Raw genomic sequence first — 19,257 nt, 5'->3', positions numbered from 1 at the left:
AGTACAATAGTGGCTCGTAAGTATTTGTATTTGGATATTACCTTTAATAGCTCCCCATCATTGTCAACTTAATTTCTGTACTGCCATGTCTGTTAGTTTTAACATGTTATCGACTATTATTTTCAACATGTTTTTCTTTTTCAATTTCAATTTTATAACAATTGACATGAATATGAATAAATAATGAATACAATGACGTTGACTGATAATAGCTATAGCATGCATTTAACAGACAACTAAACTAAAGGGTAAAATTATATTTAAAACTATTATACATATATGTACAGTAGGGTCGTCCTTTTGTATGGAGGAAATAATAAGGTATCAATATTACCAACTAAATTGAAAGTTTAATTGATTTTAAGATACCGTTTCTCAAAAATTTTGTCCTGCCGTCAATATTTAATGAGCTAGATCAAAGGATAAAAAGGTCCTTTTTTTCCAAAGCAATGATATGAAATTTTGGTATCATAAGAAAGGTCCTTGAGAGACACTTTCAATAGCTTATCACAAATATTTATGCAACAGCAAAAGTTATCGAAATTTTCTAATTTTTCGGGCTATTTTCAGATTTTTTGCATTTTAACACATATGAATTTAATACAATTTGTTGTAATTAACAATCTAGATCAAATTTTATTTGAATTTATCGAAGCCTATGTACGCTATCAAAATATTGCAAAATAATTTTAACAACAACATAAAAACCTTATATTTTAACTAATATTTCAGTCAAACTGAAAAATTTGACTTATAATGGAATGAATTATAAAATTATATAATTATATTAAGTACGTTACATAAATAATAGCTAGCACAATACCGGGAAGAAAATATGGTTTAAAATTTTTAAATAAAATACAAAATAAATCGAATTTCGAAAAACTGAAAAAATCCGTTTCGGTAGAATGATATGAGGTTTATAATTTCAATTAATTATATTAAATAATTCTATGTGAAAATATTAAAAACTAAAATATTTTCCGAAAAATTACGACATTTGTAATAATTTTGGAGTTGTATACAAAATTATGTTATGCCATTAAAATCGTCTCCCAAAGATACCAATTTTCATATGGTTTTTTTGCCAGAAATTTGGAAAAAGTCATAAAAACCTTAAAAAGAACCTTTTTATTCTTTGATCCTGCTTACCAAATATTGACGCCAGGACAAAAATTTTGGTAATTGGTATCTTAGAATGAACGAAATTTTCCTTTTCGGTGGGTACATCAGCAATTTCCATTTTGGGGCCACCCTAATATACATACATACTTATGTATACATATATTTAAGGGAAGAAAGCGGGAAGAGACTTTAAACAATATAATTTTGTTAAAATTTAAAAAAAAGTACAAAATCATTAGAGACCTACTTCTCATTAATTATTGTAGGTCCTTAGAGAAATGTCAAATGTTTAATATTTTTGAAGCACTTTTAACAATAGATCTCATTAAAATTATTAAAAAAAAAAGAACATACATATAAGTAATGATTCCAATTCATTTGTTGGTGTAAAAGTAATTTTAGGTATTTAGTAATGTAATTTATTGAAAATTTATTAAACAGTTTGTTGGTTCGGAAAATTAAATCATATTTTATTAATTTCTTTTAAATACATTATTTTTTACATAAATTTCATCTTCGCTGTTTGCAATTAATAAACAAATTTCCGCCCTGCTTAGTCAAGTGTTAATATAAATTTTAATACATATATACATATTACTACTATTACATACATAGATATTACTAGAGCTCCTAAAATATTACACTTTTTTGAAATCAAATGCTCTTGAATCAATTAGTTTAAAATAATTAAGATAATAATGTGACCTCTCCACAGCACTTAGCTGCTTTTGAGTGCAGTCCTAATGCACATGCATATAAGCAAGGTAAATATGTTAATATGAATATAGATTAGTATTTATTTAATAAATTAATTATAATAAATATTTTCCATTGAATAACTACAAATGTATTTGCATACAAAAAATTACCAAAAAAAAATAAAATAACGTTGTCACTTTTTAATTGAATTTTCTGGAAAGATTGTAGTCATGGGGATTTTGAATTAATTTATTACATAGTAAATTATTATATACTTGCAATGGGTAATTGATAATAAACAATTACAATAATTTATAATAATATATTTTCCAATCGCTATCGGGCTTGTTGTTGGTGGAAATCCTTTATTTACATAGCTATCTATGAAAGTAATTATCGCCCAATGTTCAGTAATTCAGTTTCATAGACTGAGTTCCTGAGAGAATATTTAGAATAAGATCGCAAAAATAACATATAATATCTCAGCAAATACTTATATTGCAAAGTAAGGGGTTAAAATGCTAAAATTTACTTAAACAACAGTATTTTAAGTTATTATTTTAACACGGGGCTGACATTGGAGGCAAGTACTTACCACGTTCGTTTACAAATAGGGAGTTAGGTAAGTACTAACTACGATCGCCTGCAAATAGGTAGCTAAGTAAGTAAGATACGCCCACTTCGTATATTATTAGTATTCACAAAAAGAATTGTATTCGTTTGTGTTAAAAACAATATGTCAAGCCTGAAAAGTAATTACTTACATACTACATTATTTGTAAGTTATTACTAGCCTCCTTCTAAGTATTGCAGACGGTATGTAGTAGTCATTGAAAAGTAATTTGTTGAGTAAGTACAAGTCATTACCATGTTTTGCTGGTTAGGGAGTTAGATAAGTACTTACTACGATCACTTGCAATGAGTTAAGTAAATAGTTTTATTTCTAAGAAAAAAATTTACTACGAGGATACGTCCACTGCATCTATTATTAGTTTTCACCAAAAAAATATTTTTTTTTGCTTGTGTTAAAAACAAAGTTCAAAAACAATATGTCAAGGCTGAAAAGTAATTACTTACATAATATATTATTTGTAAGTTATTACTAGCCTCCTGCTAAGTATTGCAGACGGTATGTTGTAGTCCTTGAAAAGTAAGTTGTTTTAAAATAATCGGAAATTGAGTAAGTACAAGTCAGTATCACGTTTTTGCTGGAATAATAACATTTGCATTTAATTTCATCATAAAAAGAAAGAGTTCCTGTATGTCACTGTCCTCTCTGCATGTTCTCCATTCGTCTTAATCTGTTCATCCAATTCAGGCATTACACAAAGTAATTAATTACAAGGTCAGTTACAATTACTTGTAATGTATAATTGAACAATAACCAATTACAATTACTTGTAATGTGTAATTGACAAATAACTAATTACAATTATTTGTAATTGAAGTTTTGCCAATTACAATTACTTGTATTTGTAATAGAAATTTTCAATTACAATTACTTGTAATTGTAATTTAGGTATTACTAATTACAAATTACATGTAATTATAAGGAACAAAATTCACAATTACAAGTAATTGTAGTTGGAATTTCTTTAATTACAATTACAAGTAACTGTAATTGGCCAAACTTCAATTACAATTACAAATAATTGTAATTGGAAAAACTTCAATTACAATTACTAATAATTGTAATTAGTTATTTATCAATTACACATTACAAGTAATTATAATTGGAAAAATTTAAATTACAATTACAAGTAATTGTAATTGGTTATTGTTCAATTACACATTACAACTAATTGTAATTGGTTATTGTTCAATTACACATTACAAGTAATTGTAATTGATTAATTACAATTAAATTAAAAATAATTGTAATTGGCAAAACTTCAATTACAATTACATGTAATTGTAATTGGTAATGCTTCAATTACAATTACTTCAAATGTAATTGTAATTGAAAATGCAGTCATTACCCCCCAAGCCTGATCCAATTTAGTGTTGTTATGCTCGAAAACTTATGTGTCCACTAAAAGTACCATCATACTAACCTCGGACTTATTCATTCTGAGGAGATTTCATGTCCTCCTTCATAATGCGTCGAACTGTTCTGTATTTGTTATTGAACTTTCCCAAGATCCCTTCCCTGAAAGATCTTAGATTTAATCTTATCAGCTGACATGGCCTTCTATTAAAATTTGATGGCTTTCGGAATATATGTTACACATTAACTTATAGAATGGATTTTCGCCCGAAAGCAATGATTGTGATTAGGAAGAGCAACAATAGATTATTGCAGCGGTTTACTTTAATATTCTTCTTGACCAACCACGATCGATCTCTGAAACCAATGTAAGTTCCTGACAGTTACTGTTTCCGGTATATAACCATCCAATATGTCCAGTAGGTATACAGTGATGACGTGCCTAGTAACCGGCCGTGCTTAACTTTCCTCGGCTGTAAGTATCTTACATGCGTCTCGAGTGTATGAATGTTCAGCAATGTTAGGCTGACATAGTGCCCATGACCCACTTACACCTAAGCAAAATGTACGTTGTACTCCCTGTATTGGTATTTTATTAAAGACTTGTGGCGTTGCAGGCGCTTGATTAGACATGTCGACTCTAAACGTAAGTACCTATGTATATATGTATGTACCTCTCAAATTTGAAAGTAATTGGTTTAGCAGTTGGGGTGTAATTGACAGATAATTAAAACTTCTACGCCACCTGTCGGACAAATTTAAAACTACAGGAGCACTTCTCACGATCCCTGAAACATATATTTGAAATATTGTGCTATTAGGCGGCGTAGTTTCTGAGTTTACCGATTACGAACAAATATTCCTCTTTTATTTATGTAGAAGATAGAAGATTATAAAAGTGACAGTTAGAATTGGTGTAGACAGTTTGTCATAGCTGGACTAAGGTCCCATTTTGGGCCCACATAGCTCCCAACGAAATGCTTTTTAGACACTGATAGTATCGATATCGTCCTGTCAAAGAAAGGCGGGTCAGTTTAGATAGGAATTTCCGTCATTCTTATGGTTATTATTTGTTTCTAATCCCAAATTTTCTTTGATAATAAATTTAACATAATTTAAAACCCATAAAAATATTATTTAACCAAAAGAAATAATAAATAAAACCAAAAGTCCCAATTTTAATTTACTCAATAAAAAAATAAACTAGAAAAAGAACCGGAAAAATAGCGTTGAACAAAGAATAAATTGAAATAAATAAAATTAAATTAAAAATTCTAAACGCATAAACGTGATTTAATTTTCCGCTTTTATGAACTTTTTTCTTTTATTTTCATTTTGGTCATAAATAAATATTAAATATTTAAACAAAAACAGCAGCAAAACTAAATTAAATGCCAAAAGAGGAACTAAAAATATTCAAAGAAAACACATAACAACAACAACAAAACATAACTAAAACCGTTAACCTTTTAACATTTAACCAAAAAAGGAAAGGGAAGAAATGGGTTTACATAAATGTAAGGCCTAAATAGGCTACTGAATGTTTAAGAATGAACAAAAGGGAATTAGTTAGCGTGAGTGTGTGTCACTATGACAGTTCATTAACCTTATCGGGTTAATTGTAGAATTTATCAAATAAAACTATATAAATATTTTTTCTTTTACTAAGAAATACAATTAAAGAAGCACGATTTTTATAAAAATTCATTTGTTACTTTTTTTTAGTTGCTGTTTTTAGTGTCTGTCATTCATCCATCTCATCTTAAATACCCGAAAAATCACAAAATTATCATCAAAATGTGCACGCACGTTTCAATTTAGTAATTTCCGTTTTGTTACTGTTTTTTTACGAGATTTATTTAAATACTACTACTTTTTTAGTAGTTTGTAATGTTTCTATTTTGTTTAATAAATGCACGTTTCGGGAGAGTTTCTTAAATTTTTTTGGAATTTTGAAAGTCAACACGTTTTAGTGTTATGTAAGAAAAAAAGTACTAAATAATTGTGTAATTTTAAGTACAAATTGCATGAGGAATTTATTGATTTTAAGCAAGACTGTATTTACTTGTTTATAACCACCTTGATCTGAGGAAATTTAAATGTTTTTTAAATTTATTATGACATTTTACAAAATTTTAAACAAAATCTGAAATAATCTTTTAAAACCATAGGGGTACTATGATAGAGTCAATGACAAAAACCTTGCTGATACATATTGAAATCAAATGGAATTAAAGGCCCAAGTTTTTTTTCAAAAAGTGCTAACTCAATTTTGGGTCAAGGTGAGTTTTTGATAGCAAATGATTTCTCAATGTATTCTCCACATCTGGTATAAATTTTGAATTAAAACATTAACGTAAGTAAATACTTTTAGGAGTTAGCACTTTTTGAATATAGGGTGTTGAACTAACATGCAATAACAAAATGAGATTTAATTTAAGTTAACAATATTCTTTTGGTAGGTGTGTTGCGTCACAAAATATTTAAAACAATTGTCATAAGATTGTGGTTTTTAAATAGTTGCTTTGTGTAGATTTTTAACTTTTGTCATTTTCTTTCAAGAACACTTTATAGATATTTTCTTTAACTTTACTTTTCAAAAAATAAGTGTCTACAAACATTTAGCATGTAGCATATCCATATCGTTAGCTAAAATACTAAGGGGAAGATAATGATATCTTCCAATATTTAATAAAAAAAAAATAACAAAATGTTTTGAAAAGTTATTGGAACGATAAAGGCAATTTTTAACCAGCAATTGCTATACAAATAGTAACCATAACGTAACAGCTTGTAGATATTTCACCCATTGAAACGTATTTAAGATATGAGTCGGCGCTTACAGTCGAACGGCTCTTTACTCTAAGCGAACTGGCCAAAAGCGGTCCAGTTGTTACACGGATGGCTCTAAATTGGGAGACAAAGTGAGCCCTGGGGTTCTAATCATAACACAAGCTTCCATTCAGAAGTGCGAACAATAACGGAATGTGTAAATTGGATTAGAATAAATATGTCGCCCACAGCCCTTAATATATTTACCGACAACCTGAAGGCAATTAGGGCGATATCAGCTGATAAAATTAAATCTAAGACCGTTTTGGATTGTAAGAAAGCTTTAACTGAATATTCTCCCTGAGGTAAGGTTTACATCATATGGGTACCAGCCCACTCAGGAGTAGCCGGCAACGAAAGGGCGATTGTAATAGCTCAATCAACTCTGAAAATACACTTTGAGGATGGTATAGGACCAATACTTTTGGCTATGAAAAATTTCCTGAAATTTACTCAAAAATAACACTTTTTCAATAATGACCTATTTCTCCTAAATTATTTCTTTAGATTTCTCTACGAATCACTGTAAGAAAAACTATTTCAGTTGACGATATAAAAACTACTGCTTATAGCATAAACCTTAAACAAATATTTTCCTCCGGTTAGGGGTTCGAGAATATTTTCATAACAAAAAAGGAGAAGCTTCTAAGTACTTGTACATACATACATATATAACAAGTCATAAAAGCTATTCATATGTACAAGTATTCATACAGTTATGCAGATGAGACTGAAAGTAAAGTCAAGTGTTTTCAATGAAAAATATACTTCAAAATTTTCCTAAAGTGAATTTTTAGCTATAAGAAAAATAAAGGGTAAAAGCTCAAACATGACAATAACCCAGGAAACATTATTTCCAACGTTTGAAGTCAAATGTAATTTCAACTTTTTTTAACAAAAAAATCTGAACAAATTATTCCGAAATATCTTAATATCAGACTTAGGGGATGCCAGTTACATTTCATTGAAATGTAATTGTAATTCAAGTTCTACTTATAACAATGAAAGTACCACCAATTACTTGTATTACAATTAATTATTTTTTAAAGTGTTTTCTGAAAATATTCTTGGTCATCAGACATGGGAGGGTAATGATTACACACGGTAATTCATTACATGGTCAATTACAATTACTTGTAATGTGCAATTGAGCAATAACCAATTACAATTACTTCTAATGTGTAATTTACTAATAACCAATTACTTGTAATTGAAATTTTCAATTAAAATTACACTAACAAGTAAGTGTAATTTAGGTGCATATTACAAATTACAATTACATGTAATTATTAGGAACAAAATTCACAATTACAAGTAATTGTAATTGGAAATTCTTCAAATACAATTACATGTAATTGTAATTGATAAAACTTAAATTTCAATTAAAAGTAATTGTAATTGTAAAAGCTTCAATTACTAGTAATTACAATTGGTGAAACTTCAACAGGCTTGGGAGTAATGACTACATTTTCAATTACAATTATATTTGAAGTAATTGTATGTGAAGATTTGTCAATTACAATTACTGGTAATTGTGAATTTTGTTCCTTATAATTACATGTCGTTTATAATTCGTAATACCTTAATTACAATTACAAGTAATTTTAATTGGAAACTTCAATTACAATTACAAGTAATTGTAATTGGTTATTGCTCAACAACAAATTACAAGTAATTGTAGTTGACCATGTAATGAATTACTTTGTGTAATCCTTACCCCCCATGCCTGTACTTCAATTACAAGTAATTGTAATTTTTAATACACATTAAAAATAATTGTAATTGCTAAAATCTAATTATAATTACTATGTGTATGTAATTTGTAATTGAAGCTTAATGATTTAGTTAAAACCTGCTTATTACACAACAAAATGAAACCAACCACCAGACAGTCTCGCAGTAATCTATGTAAAGTTAAATTGAACTTGCATTATTTGTTGGTAAATATAGTGTTTGATTGTATATTGAGGTCTTCGTTTGTTACCTCAAAGCAACTTTTAATCGTCGCTAAAAAAGTGTAACGGAAATATGCAGCCATTTGCAAAAAAATCCAGTTAATTCACACTACCAGGTGAGATGTTTAAAGACTTTGTAAGTATGACTAAAGTGACAATAGGTGTTTAACACTTAATTTAAATTCTAACTATTTTCACACCTAGCAATTTTAGTATATTTTATCAAATGGAATTTTACTCATTGTCATGTACATGTGTGTATTCATGCACATACATATTTTAATAATTTCTTTTTCTCCATTTTTATTATTTTTTTGCAAAACAATGCTTTAACTAGTTGTCAAAAGTTTGTTCTTTTATCGGTTTCTTTAAGGTTTAAAGCCAAATGAGCAACTAGAATTGGCTTAACTAAAGTTATGTTGTTTCTTTTTTTCACTTTTTGCCAATAATTCTTTTCTTTTTTTGCCGTGTTGTGTAAAGTTTGATAAACTTCTGTGCCTCTTATTTGTGCATGTTAATGATTTCATAAGAAATTTGTTCTCTCTCTTTCCCTCTCATTCTATAGGTATACAGTTATTCATATCAAAACTTAAATGAAAGCTACGTGACTTGAATTGTATAATAAATCTGCCCCTTTCGAGCAATAGGTTTTGTTATATCAAACGAATTGTTGTTGTTTAGTCTAATAGTTAAGTAAATAGATTTAATTCTACAATTGTCAGTTAAGTCTTGAAAAGGAATTCGCAAATATTTTTCTATAGATTATTTGTTTCTGGTGATTAAATTTGTTTTAAAATCTAAGATTTTTAAAAATTTTAATAGTCCAAAATTTAAACAAAATTAAACAATTACAAAGCTTACATCATATAAACAAATTTTTAATCAATTAAATAAATTATAGTTTTATATTTAGAATTGGACTAATTTATGGGTAAATTTCCAAGTGTTTTGTATTTTACAAGATGATTGAATAAATGTTTGCAATGCCCAGCAGTTTTAGAATAAGACAATATCAGGAAATTTGTCATTTGACCTATCAGATGTGATCTAAATCAAAATTATCCACTTAAGCAACGTTCTCGTCTATCAAATATTTGACGAAAAAGCATTTTGCTAATGTTTTTTTTTTTTATTTTTGATCTTACATGATTTTTGTAATAGCAAATAATGTCGAAATAAATTATCAAGACGTCTGTGAAAAAAATATACATAAGTATATCGAAAGGAAATCAATAGATGAATTTTTTAGGGGTCATGTCATTTTCGCCAAATATTTTATTGAAGAAGCAAGTGTTAAAATAACTACATAATTACTGAAATAGTTATTTGGTGGATGACAATTACATTTTCAATTACAATGACTTTGGAAGTAATTGTGATCGAAGTTTATACAATTACAAATACTTGAAATTTTGTAAGTTAAGGATGACAATTATATTGTGAATTACAATTACTTCGGAAGTAGCTGTAATTGACGTTTTAACAATTACAAATAATTTAGTAGTAATTGAAGATTTAACAATTACAAATTGTTGAATTTTTAAATTATTATAATGAAACTTTGAAAATAATCATTACATTTTTTTGTCATTTATTACCAATACTTTTCCTATACTATGTAGTAATAATTGAAATTAATTCCATTGATTCTTTAAAAATTACAAATACTTTAGAAGTAATTGAAGACTTAACAATTACAAATAGTTAAATTTTTAAATTATAATAATGTAACTTTATAAGTAATCATTAATTTTTTTTGTCATTCATTACCAATACTTTTCCTAATTGATGCAGTAATAATTGAAATTACTGCCATTACAATTACTTGTAATTATTTAATTAAAAGTAATTGAAAATACATCAATTCGAATTTTAAGTAATTGTAATAGTTTTTATTGTTATTGTAATGGACACTGTAACGATGTAATCATTACCATCAACCCACTCCCTCAAGGCTGAAGTAACATTATGAAGTAACTAGTGGAGACAGCCATCTCAGAACTACTGTATATAGTAAAAGTATGTAATATTTGTATGATTGCAAAGGAATACGGCTGACTATTTGACCAAAAACAAAAATAACATTCTTACGAAATTCCCATCATATAATGTATCTAAAATCATCATCAAATTGTTGTCTAATGATTATTTCAATCCTGTCTACAAAGATTTCTTACTTTTTTTTTATTCGCGCTGTCAGGAATGTTTTATCATCAATTTTGAGATTTTATACGATGCATAATAAAGAGCTTTTTGAGCTAAAATTGAGCCAAAATCAATGTCGTTTTTCTAACACTTCTGAGATTTAACGTTATCCTGGGAAAAGGAAAATGTCAATAATAAATTTGTTACAGAATTGAGTTAAACACATGTTTGGGAACGTTTTCGCCATAAGTTAATAAATCAATGCAAAGAAAATGTGAATAAAATTGATAAATTAAATAATATTAGGGGAATTTATATTGAATAGAAGAAATATGTAAATGTATTGATATGATATAATTTAGGGTTAAGCAATGCTAGATTAAGTAAGCAGTTTTTAAAATAAAATTTTAAATTTTTATATTTTACGTAGTTCATTTTTTAAAAGATGTTTTTTTTTTTTTTAAATTATTAATGAAATTACTCACCAAGTTGCAAAATTAAAATAAAATTCAAACAATTAATAAAAGGTGTTTGGTATTTTGTGTATAATTTTCTATGTCACACCCTGCAAAAACAAAAAAAAGTATATATAATGTTAAATGAATAAAGAAAATGAAAAAATAAAATAAAACATAAACATAAAAAATTATACATTTTAAATAAATTATAAAAGAAAATTATGAAAACCAAAAAAAAAAAACAAAAATGCAACATGAAGTGAGTATTTTTGATCTAGAAAAAATATTTGGTAAATCACAGGTTTCATCAATTTATTACTTCTTGACTAAATTTTTAAAATTCCCGGGAATAATTCAAAGTATATAACTCGTATTTTAAAACAAGGTCGTGAATCCTATAGATTTATCCCCCACTACAATGTAAGTAACAATGTATGTATGTCTATAAATAAATTCATAAAATATTGTACAAAGAAATAAAACGTAATCTGACTCATACGTTTATAATACTAATAAAAAAAATTATATTGAAAAATACCTTCATTCAATAAATTTATTTTCGTTTTTTTTTATTAAAATGATATAAATTTTTTTGTGTGTTCTATACAATTCTGTGACAAATAACAACAACAACAAAAAATAGGCCAAACCACACAGAAAATCAAAAATGGATTTGAGTCTTTCTCACACACAGAGCAGACTGCATTATATTACTTGAGTATTGATATAATGGATTTTGAAATTTACTTTTTTGTAGGCTAAAGGAACAAACAAACAAACAAAGAGTGAAACAACTTTAATACTTAAAATATGAGTGTGTAATTTTTATGGCAAGGAATGAACAATAATTTTTTTCTAACCACAATAACAGTAACAACAACAACAACAATGTGATTACACGCCTAAAAAATATGTACCGTGTAATTGAATGTAGTATGTATGTAAGTTTAATGGTTAAAATATGAGGGGATTTCACAGTTTATGTTGTAAAGAAAGATTTTGTATTGTATTAGAAAAAACAGATTAAAACAAGTAAGATAGTCGGGCATGGCCGACCATTTGATACCCTGATTATGATACACCAGTAATTATGTTACAAATTTTAATTATTTTTTTAATAATAAAGTAATGAATTTCATTTTTACCTTAATTCCGAAATATTTTAACAATTTGTTGACAAAAAAGATATTTTCTAAAAGAGGGGTTATATTGGGGACAGGGGGTTAATATGGTCCTATTTATATAGTTATTTATGTAAAATATCAACTTGATATTAGTGTTTATAAGTGAATTTAGACTAACAAGTCATTTTCTGAAGGGTACTTATTATGGGTTATAGGGACAATCGAAGTCGGATCATTACGAAAATCAGCAGTATTATTAAGACTTATCTAAAACCAAGTTTTGCCGATTTTTGTATCAAGAACATTTAACATATTCATGAGCTCAAAAGCCCTATTCGGGTGGTACGGTTATATGGAGGCTATACGAAATAATGAACCGATTTTAAAAATTTTCAATAGGCTTTGTCCTTGGATACAAAGAAGAAAAAAAAATTTTTCATCTAATTATCTTGAAAATTGTGAACTATAGAGTGGCACAAGTTTTACTTAGACACACAGACGGACTAAATCGACAAAGAAAGTGATTCTGAGCCGATTGGTATACTTTAAGGTGGGTATAGGACAAACAACAGCACAAACGCATAACAACCTTCTCAATATAGTGTTGTAGGTAGGGATGCCAAACGGGACTGGCTTTTACAAATCCCGGGATTCGGGATTTTGAAAATTGCAATCCCGGGATCCCGGGATATTTCGGGATCCCGGGATTTTTCGGGATCCCGGGATTTTTCGGTATTTCGGGATTTTACGGGATTTCGGGATTACATGAATTTAATTATTTTATATATGAAAATCTTTAAATCATCATATTTGTAAAGAAAATTGTTTAATTTTGTGGAAATTTAACAGACAGAAGATATATTTAAATTAAAACAATCCAATTAATTCCAATTTTTAAATAAAAACTTTCAGAATTGAATAATTTCTGAAACTTTTTAAATACATACTTACTTCCTAAATAAAAATAAATATCAAGTTCCGAAATTAGACATAAGCACTTTTTAAAACCTCATACTGTTCCATGTGAACTAATAATTATAACAGATACCAATTCAATTATTCGAACATCAATTTAGAACCTATTCTTTGAAAAATATTTGGAATTTTACTCAAAATACATATTAGTTTTGGAACATATTATTATATTCGTAGTATTAATTTAAAATTTTAGGTGCATTCAGAACAAGGTAATTTACCTTTACCGGTATCATTCAGATTTGTAGAAAGTTAGAAATGTAAAATCCTCTAGTATTGAAAAATAAAGTTTGTATTCGACTGTGCCGAAATTAAATACCCACCATCAAAATATTGTAATGTATTGATATTAATATCAGCATCAATGTGATTTTCAGAGGAGGTCCAATTAGGTTTTTTTGTGTCAATTTTGTTCCAAATTTGCAGCCCAAATAGAATGAGTCTTCTAACTCGTGTTTTCAGCTTACAGACACAGAATGTGTATACTTTTTGGGTCGGTCTACGACCAACATTGCAATGTGCTAACAAGTAAAAAGTTATAGTTGGGCGAAGCCTACCATACCCTACACCAGTTATAAAAATAAAATGTGATTTATTGTTCATAATAAAGCATCTAAGTTGAATTGTACCTTGCCTCAGATATAATTTAGCTATTTTTTGTTGAATAAAATTGTGTACATTTAAGTCATATTTCGAAGGGGGCTTTGCATAGGGGCTAGGGTCAAATGAGGCCGCATCATCAAAAAATACATCAGGGTCATGAAGGCTAGTATAGAACTTGGTTTTGCAGCTTTTTGTCGAGTTACGAGTATATTGAACATAATTATGAACTTAAAAACCCTATTTGGGGGGTTCAGTTGTATGGAGGCTAGGTCAAATATTGGACCGATGTTATCCATTTTCAATAGGATCCGTCTCTAGTACAATAGAAGATCATGCAAAATTTCATTGAATTATCTTCAAAATTGCTGTAGTTTGATTACAAGGTTTACACGGACGGACGGACAGACGGACGGACATAGCTAAATCGACTCAGAAAATGATTCTGAGCCGATTGGTATACTTTAAGGTATAGGACCAATATTATTGTGTGTAACAAACATCAGCACAAACCCAATATACCCTCCCCACTAAAGTGGTGTAAGGTATAAAAACGAAGTGAATAAATAAATTTATATGTGCTATGTGTATGGACTCATACCACTTTAAAAAATAAAAGGTTCAAATATGTATAAAATTAGCTCTGCGGAATTTAGTTTTGCATGAGTCAAAAATAAAATAAGATCGTAATTTTCAAATTAATGAAAATTATGGCTCAAAAAAAGAAAATAAAAACAGTTTTTTGAAACAAATCCTAATCCCGAAAAAATCCCGGGATTTATTTTCCAAATCCCGGGATTCGGGATTTGCCAATCCCGAAAAATCCCGGGATTTTCGGGATCGGGATTTCGGGATTGGCATCCCTAGTTGTAGGGTATAACTAGTAAGAAATCATAGTCGGGCTTGGTCAATATTACACCAGTGATCACAGCGATTTTCGGAAACTTAACAGAACTTTACAAAAATTTTATAAAAACTAAGGAATTATCAAAAATTTATTACTTAAGAGATTTATTCACTACAAAACAATTTTATACACAGGACTTTTTATTAAGGTTAGGGAGAAATGTGGACGAATTATTTCTTATAAAATTTGGCAGAGGGATTTAGGTTTATATTAAATGTCTTCGTTTAATATAAATTTTCGATAGTTATCCTCCAAAAGATCTGCAAAACTTTGTATATGGATATATGGATTTTGTGATTACGTTTATGACATATCATAGACAAAAGTATATTTATTCTGTGGCCTTATTAGATTTCATACGATAAAACCAGGTCCGTCCATCCCTCTGTTTGTTCAAAACGCGAGAGAGCCTAAACGGAAAGAGCTAGATAGAATTTGTCCACAAATATTTGCAGTTTGCTTGGTATCGAAAACATGCAGAATCGGTTCCCATTAGACCCACTCCGTTATAAGGTTACCTGCAGAAAAGAACTTTAACGTTTACAATGAATATGATGAAATAAAATCACTCTACCAAATTTCATAAGGATCAATTTGATCCCACTCTTATAAAATCTCTGTTAGTGCCAAACAATGTATCTTGATAATAAATCGTATTAAGAGAAATTCGACTAAAATGATTTCTTATTAGTTATTAAGCTCTATTTCAAATTCTGAAAATATCGATACGCAATTGACCTAGAACAGTCACGAGCAAAACTGAAATTCTAATGCACGCGTGCATAGGCCAAGAAATTCTGCTGACGCTTTGTTGACACACCTACGCTATAAGCTTGTGTGTATTAGTGTGTCTATGTTTTACTAAAATGACCACTTGTTTGTTGCTTTGTTACGATCTCAGAGATCAAAATCAAATCAGTTGCTGTTCAGCTTTTGTAGAAGCAAGATCACGTTGCGGATTTTTTTATGCTTATGATTTTTTCTCTTTTATTACACCTAGCAAAATGTTTGATATAAATTGGGAAAATGATTTCTTTTTTATAGAAAACATGGACGGTGAGGCACAACGCGTCGTATGTTATAAAATTATATGTAGAAAAGCTTTATTTTTTTTGAAAAGGCATTATGAAACTTGCCATGGACCCTTAAATGACCTTAGGGGACATGACAGAAAAGTAAAGTTGTTGCAATTAAAAGGTTAACCGATCAACACATTGGTGACTTATTGCGTATTAAGGAATATAAAGGAAACATTGATTTGGATAGATTAGTTGAACTTTAAATTAAGTTCAGTTAATATCTCGGTAATATCCCTTAAATGTTCGAAATCGAATAGAAAGTCGTGATTTTCTTAATGATATTTCAGTAGTTTTATTTAATACTACTTTTTAAAAATACTACTACTTTTCTTAAATGAAAAACTCTTTCCCTTTATTCCATTTTTGTTTAAAATGCCCAAAAGTTCATGAGTTTTTCTCGTCGTAAAAAGTATTTGCAATAGAAAACAAATTTCAAAACTTTTCTCAGTGTACCACCATTTTGTTATAACGTGCAGTCATCTCTCTGCTGCTTAACGCACACAAATATACACATGGTGGTATGTGTTTGCCCATGACTGACCTAGAATAACCATGTGGCTCTTTGTAGTATCGATATATCACTCAGTTTCTCTGTAAAGATTTGTTGAGTAAATATAACTTACACTCTTAAGGTTATTATTGCCTCCTTACAGTAGGGACGCTACACTACAGAGTACTGTTCTTTTAACTTATCAATTCTTTAATAGAGCTGAATATAGAGCAGAAAATAATAAACTGTGATTACCCTAAATATTAAAGTGTTTGTTTGTGTTCGTGTAATTTGTTGCATGCATGTACTTAACCAACCTCATACTAACATTACAAACATGCTGACAAAGAACTATGTAATGTGTTTTTTACAAAGATGTAGGTGATTGTAATGTCTTTTCTATATACGTTTTTTTTTGTTGTTTTTCAACATGCATATGTACATACATACGTTGTATGTATAGTACTCGTGTATATAATGTGCGTGAGCTTTAAATATACATTAGTATATAATGACATGTAAGTAGTTTTGGTATGTAGAAAAAAAAAGCGAAACGCCTATACATTCATTTACTCAGTCATTGCATGTGTATGCATTCCCATTAACTGGCTATATAAACACAGATTGTAAATATTATTATTTCTGCCCAGACAAAAGATACTTTTGTTAACATTATTATCATTATTTCATTCCATGGACAGGGCTTTTTAATGATTGTAGGTAAGAGTGTAAAAAAGAAAATTAATTAATTTAAATGCTGTAAAAACTGCAAAAAGCAGCTGTAAAGTATTGTGGTTGATATTAACTTTCATATTGTGCTTCTAGGTTCAATAGGCAAAGGATTTTGATTACCTGCTTCAACAAGTAAATAATGGCGAGGATATTATTTGTTTGTGCTTATGTTTGTAATGTAGAAAAATATTGGTCCTATACCGATCGACTTAGAATCATTTTCTGATTCGATTAAGACATTTTCGTCCGTCCGGCTGGCTGGTTAGATGTCTATGTAACCCCTTGGCGTATGGTCATCGTAACCCTGCTCGGTAAATTAGGTTAGAATATCATTTGTAATTGTATTGTAACGGACCTAAGATATTTTTTGAAAATTAAAAGAAGAAATTTTCTTCATTCACTTTTCTTAAAATTTGACATTAGCAAATAACTTAATTGATTCACTGTATATAATTTAAATATTAATATTTGTTAAACTTGATACAAAAATGCTTGAGAAAATATTTTTTTATATTATTAAAATATTGCTGATTATAAATAATTACTCTTTTTTTACTTAACTGCACAAAATCTAGTGATTATACAAAAAAAGTTTTATAAAGATCGTCTTAATTATAGAGAACATTGTAGTAAAAATAATTATATTCATATTTATGCATTTGTACATAAATACATTTATGAACAAAACTTGATGTATTGAGATCATCATACCCATGAAATCGGTCAATAATTATTGAATTAAAAATATTCTGACATAAAAACATATAAATGTACAAATTATTATTAGTATTGCATGTGTTTGATATAACTGATGACTTGTTTCTAAAATTGATTTGAAAATATTTTACGTGATACTATTGAAAATTTACTTGATATTATTCAAATCGTTGGAAAATTTGCTTATTCGTAAAACTACTTTAACAGATTTATAATTGCAAGTTAGTAATTGACATCAGCTGATAATATTGTTCTTATAACAGTTTCAATTAAAACACGTTTAGAACGAAAGAAATCTGATGTGGATAATGGTCGAACAGGTCAAAACTGAAATTGCTTTAGACATAATATAGACTTGTAGCCGTGCTTAAAATTCGAACTGGCCTGGTCCAATACTATACAATATATGTATTAGCACCGGTTTCTTCGCATAACTTTCTATGGAATCTGGATAAAGTATTATTAACATTTTTGTTGAGGACCAAACCTAAAACAAACGCAAAGAATTAGGATTTTGGGATAAAAATATTTATTGGACCGAGAATATTACCATAGGATTTGGATGCTAGGAAAATAAGAACGAAAAATTATAAAGACGAAAATATATTTACGGGTTAATTTCGAATTTTTCGATGTCGGGTATATACGGGTCTTCATTATATATTTTTCCTAAGTTGAACTCCTCTAGACAATTTTTGCTAGGACCAATAGGTGAAAAGTTGCACTCATTTGAATAAAACCCTGTATGACCAAAATGTCCAACTTTGACCCTATCTGACTCCGGCAGTTCTTGACCTTTAGAGCTGAAAATTTGTGTCTGGCCTACTATCCAATAGTACTAACCTTGGTGCAAATTTCATCCAAATCGGAGAACACTGATTATTAAAGTTGGGTCACTTGACACGAGATTCCCCATATATTTCCAAAATTTATATAATTTTTTATATCATAAAGACATATACAGTGAACTCGCGGTAATGTAAACATCCAATATAATGAACTATCCACTAATGTGAACACTAGTTTTTTATATGCTCGCTCTAAATAGTGAACGAAGCTCTAAATAATGAACATTTTTTTTTTAATTTTTGGGGATTTTTTAATTTGTAGAAGCATTTATTTTTAATGTTGGGAATCCCCGAATTAATAAATAACATAGTATGCCATTATTTTAAAGGTATTTAATGCTAGTAGCTTTATGTAACTTGTTGCGGTATTTTCGTGCATTTATTTTTTAAATTAGTGATGTCTAAAAACAGTCGAAAGTTCTTATCCTTAAATGAAAAATGCGAAATTTTGGAATATTTAAAAAAGGTTCTAGTGTTACAGTGTTAAGTAAAAAGTATAAAGTAGAAAAATCAACTATATGTACAATAAAAAATAAAAAAGACAATATTTTAAAATGTGTGAACAATACGTTTTATGGACCCGG

The 19,257-nt window shown here is 28.5% G+C and overlaps 1 protein-coding gene across 3 annotated transcripts in view; it reads right to left on the bottom strand.

The window, feature by feature from the left end:
- Positions 1-19,257, bottom strand: part of LOC119612223 — a 185,628-nt gene that overhangs the window by 96,746 nt on the left and 69,625 nt on the right. The window contains exon 2 of one of the 3 annotated variants that reach the window (XM_037967986.1): positions 11,229-11,308. The exons of the other annotated variants lie outside the window; for them this stretch is intronic. The gene's annotated coding sequence lies outside the window, so the exon portion shown is untranslated. The remainder of the gene's footprint in view (positions 1-11,228; positions 11,309-19,257) is intronic. 3 annotated transcript variants of the gene reach the window in all.

The sequence above is a fragment of the Lucilia sericata genome, unplaced genomic scaffold (genome assembly GCF_015586225.1).
Source record: "Lucilia sericata isolate MDLA Ls3-8-SP2 unplaced genomic scaffold, ASM1558622v1 Contig000034F_arrow, whole genome shotgun sequence".
Taxonomy (NCBI): Eukaryota; Metazoa; Arthropoda; class Insecta; order Diptera; family Calliphoridae; genus Lucilia; species Lucilia sericata.
Note: the sequence above shows the minus strand (reverse complement) of the source record. Positions and strands in the feature narration are given on the sequence as shown.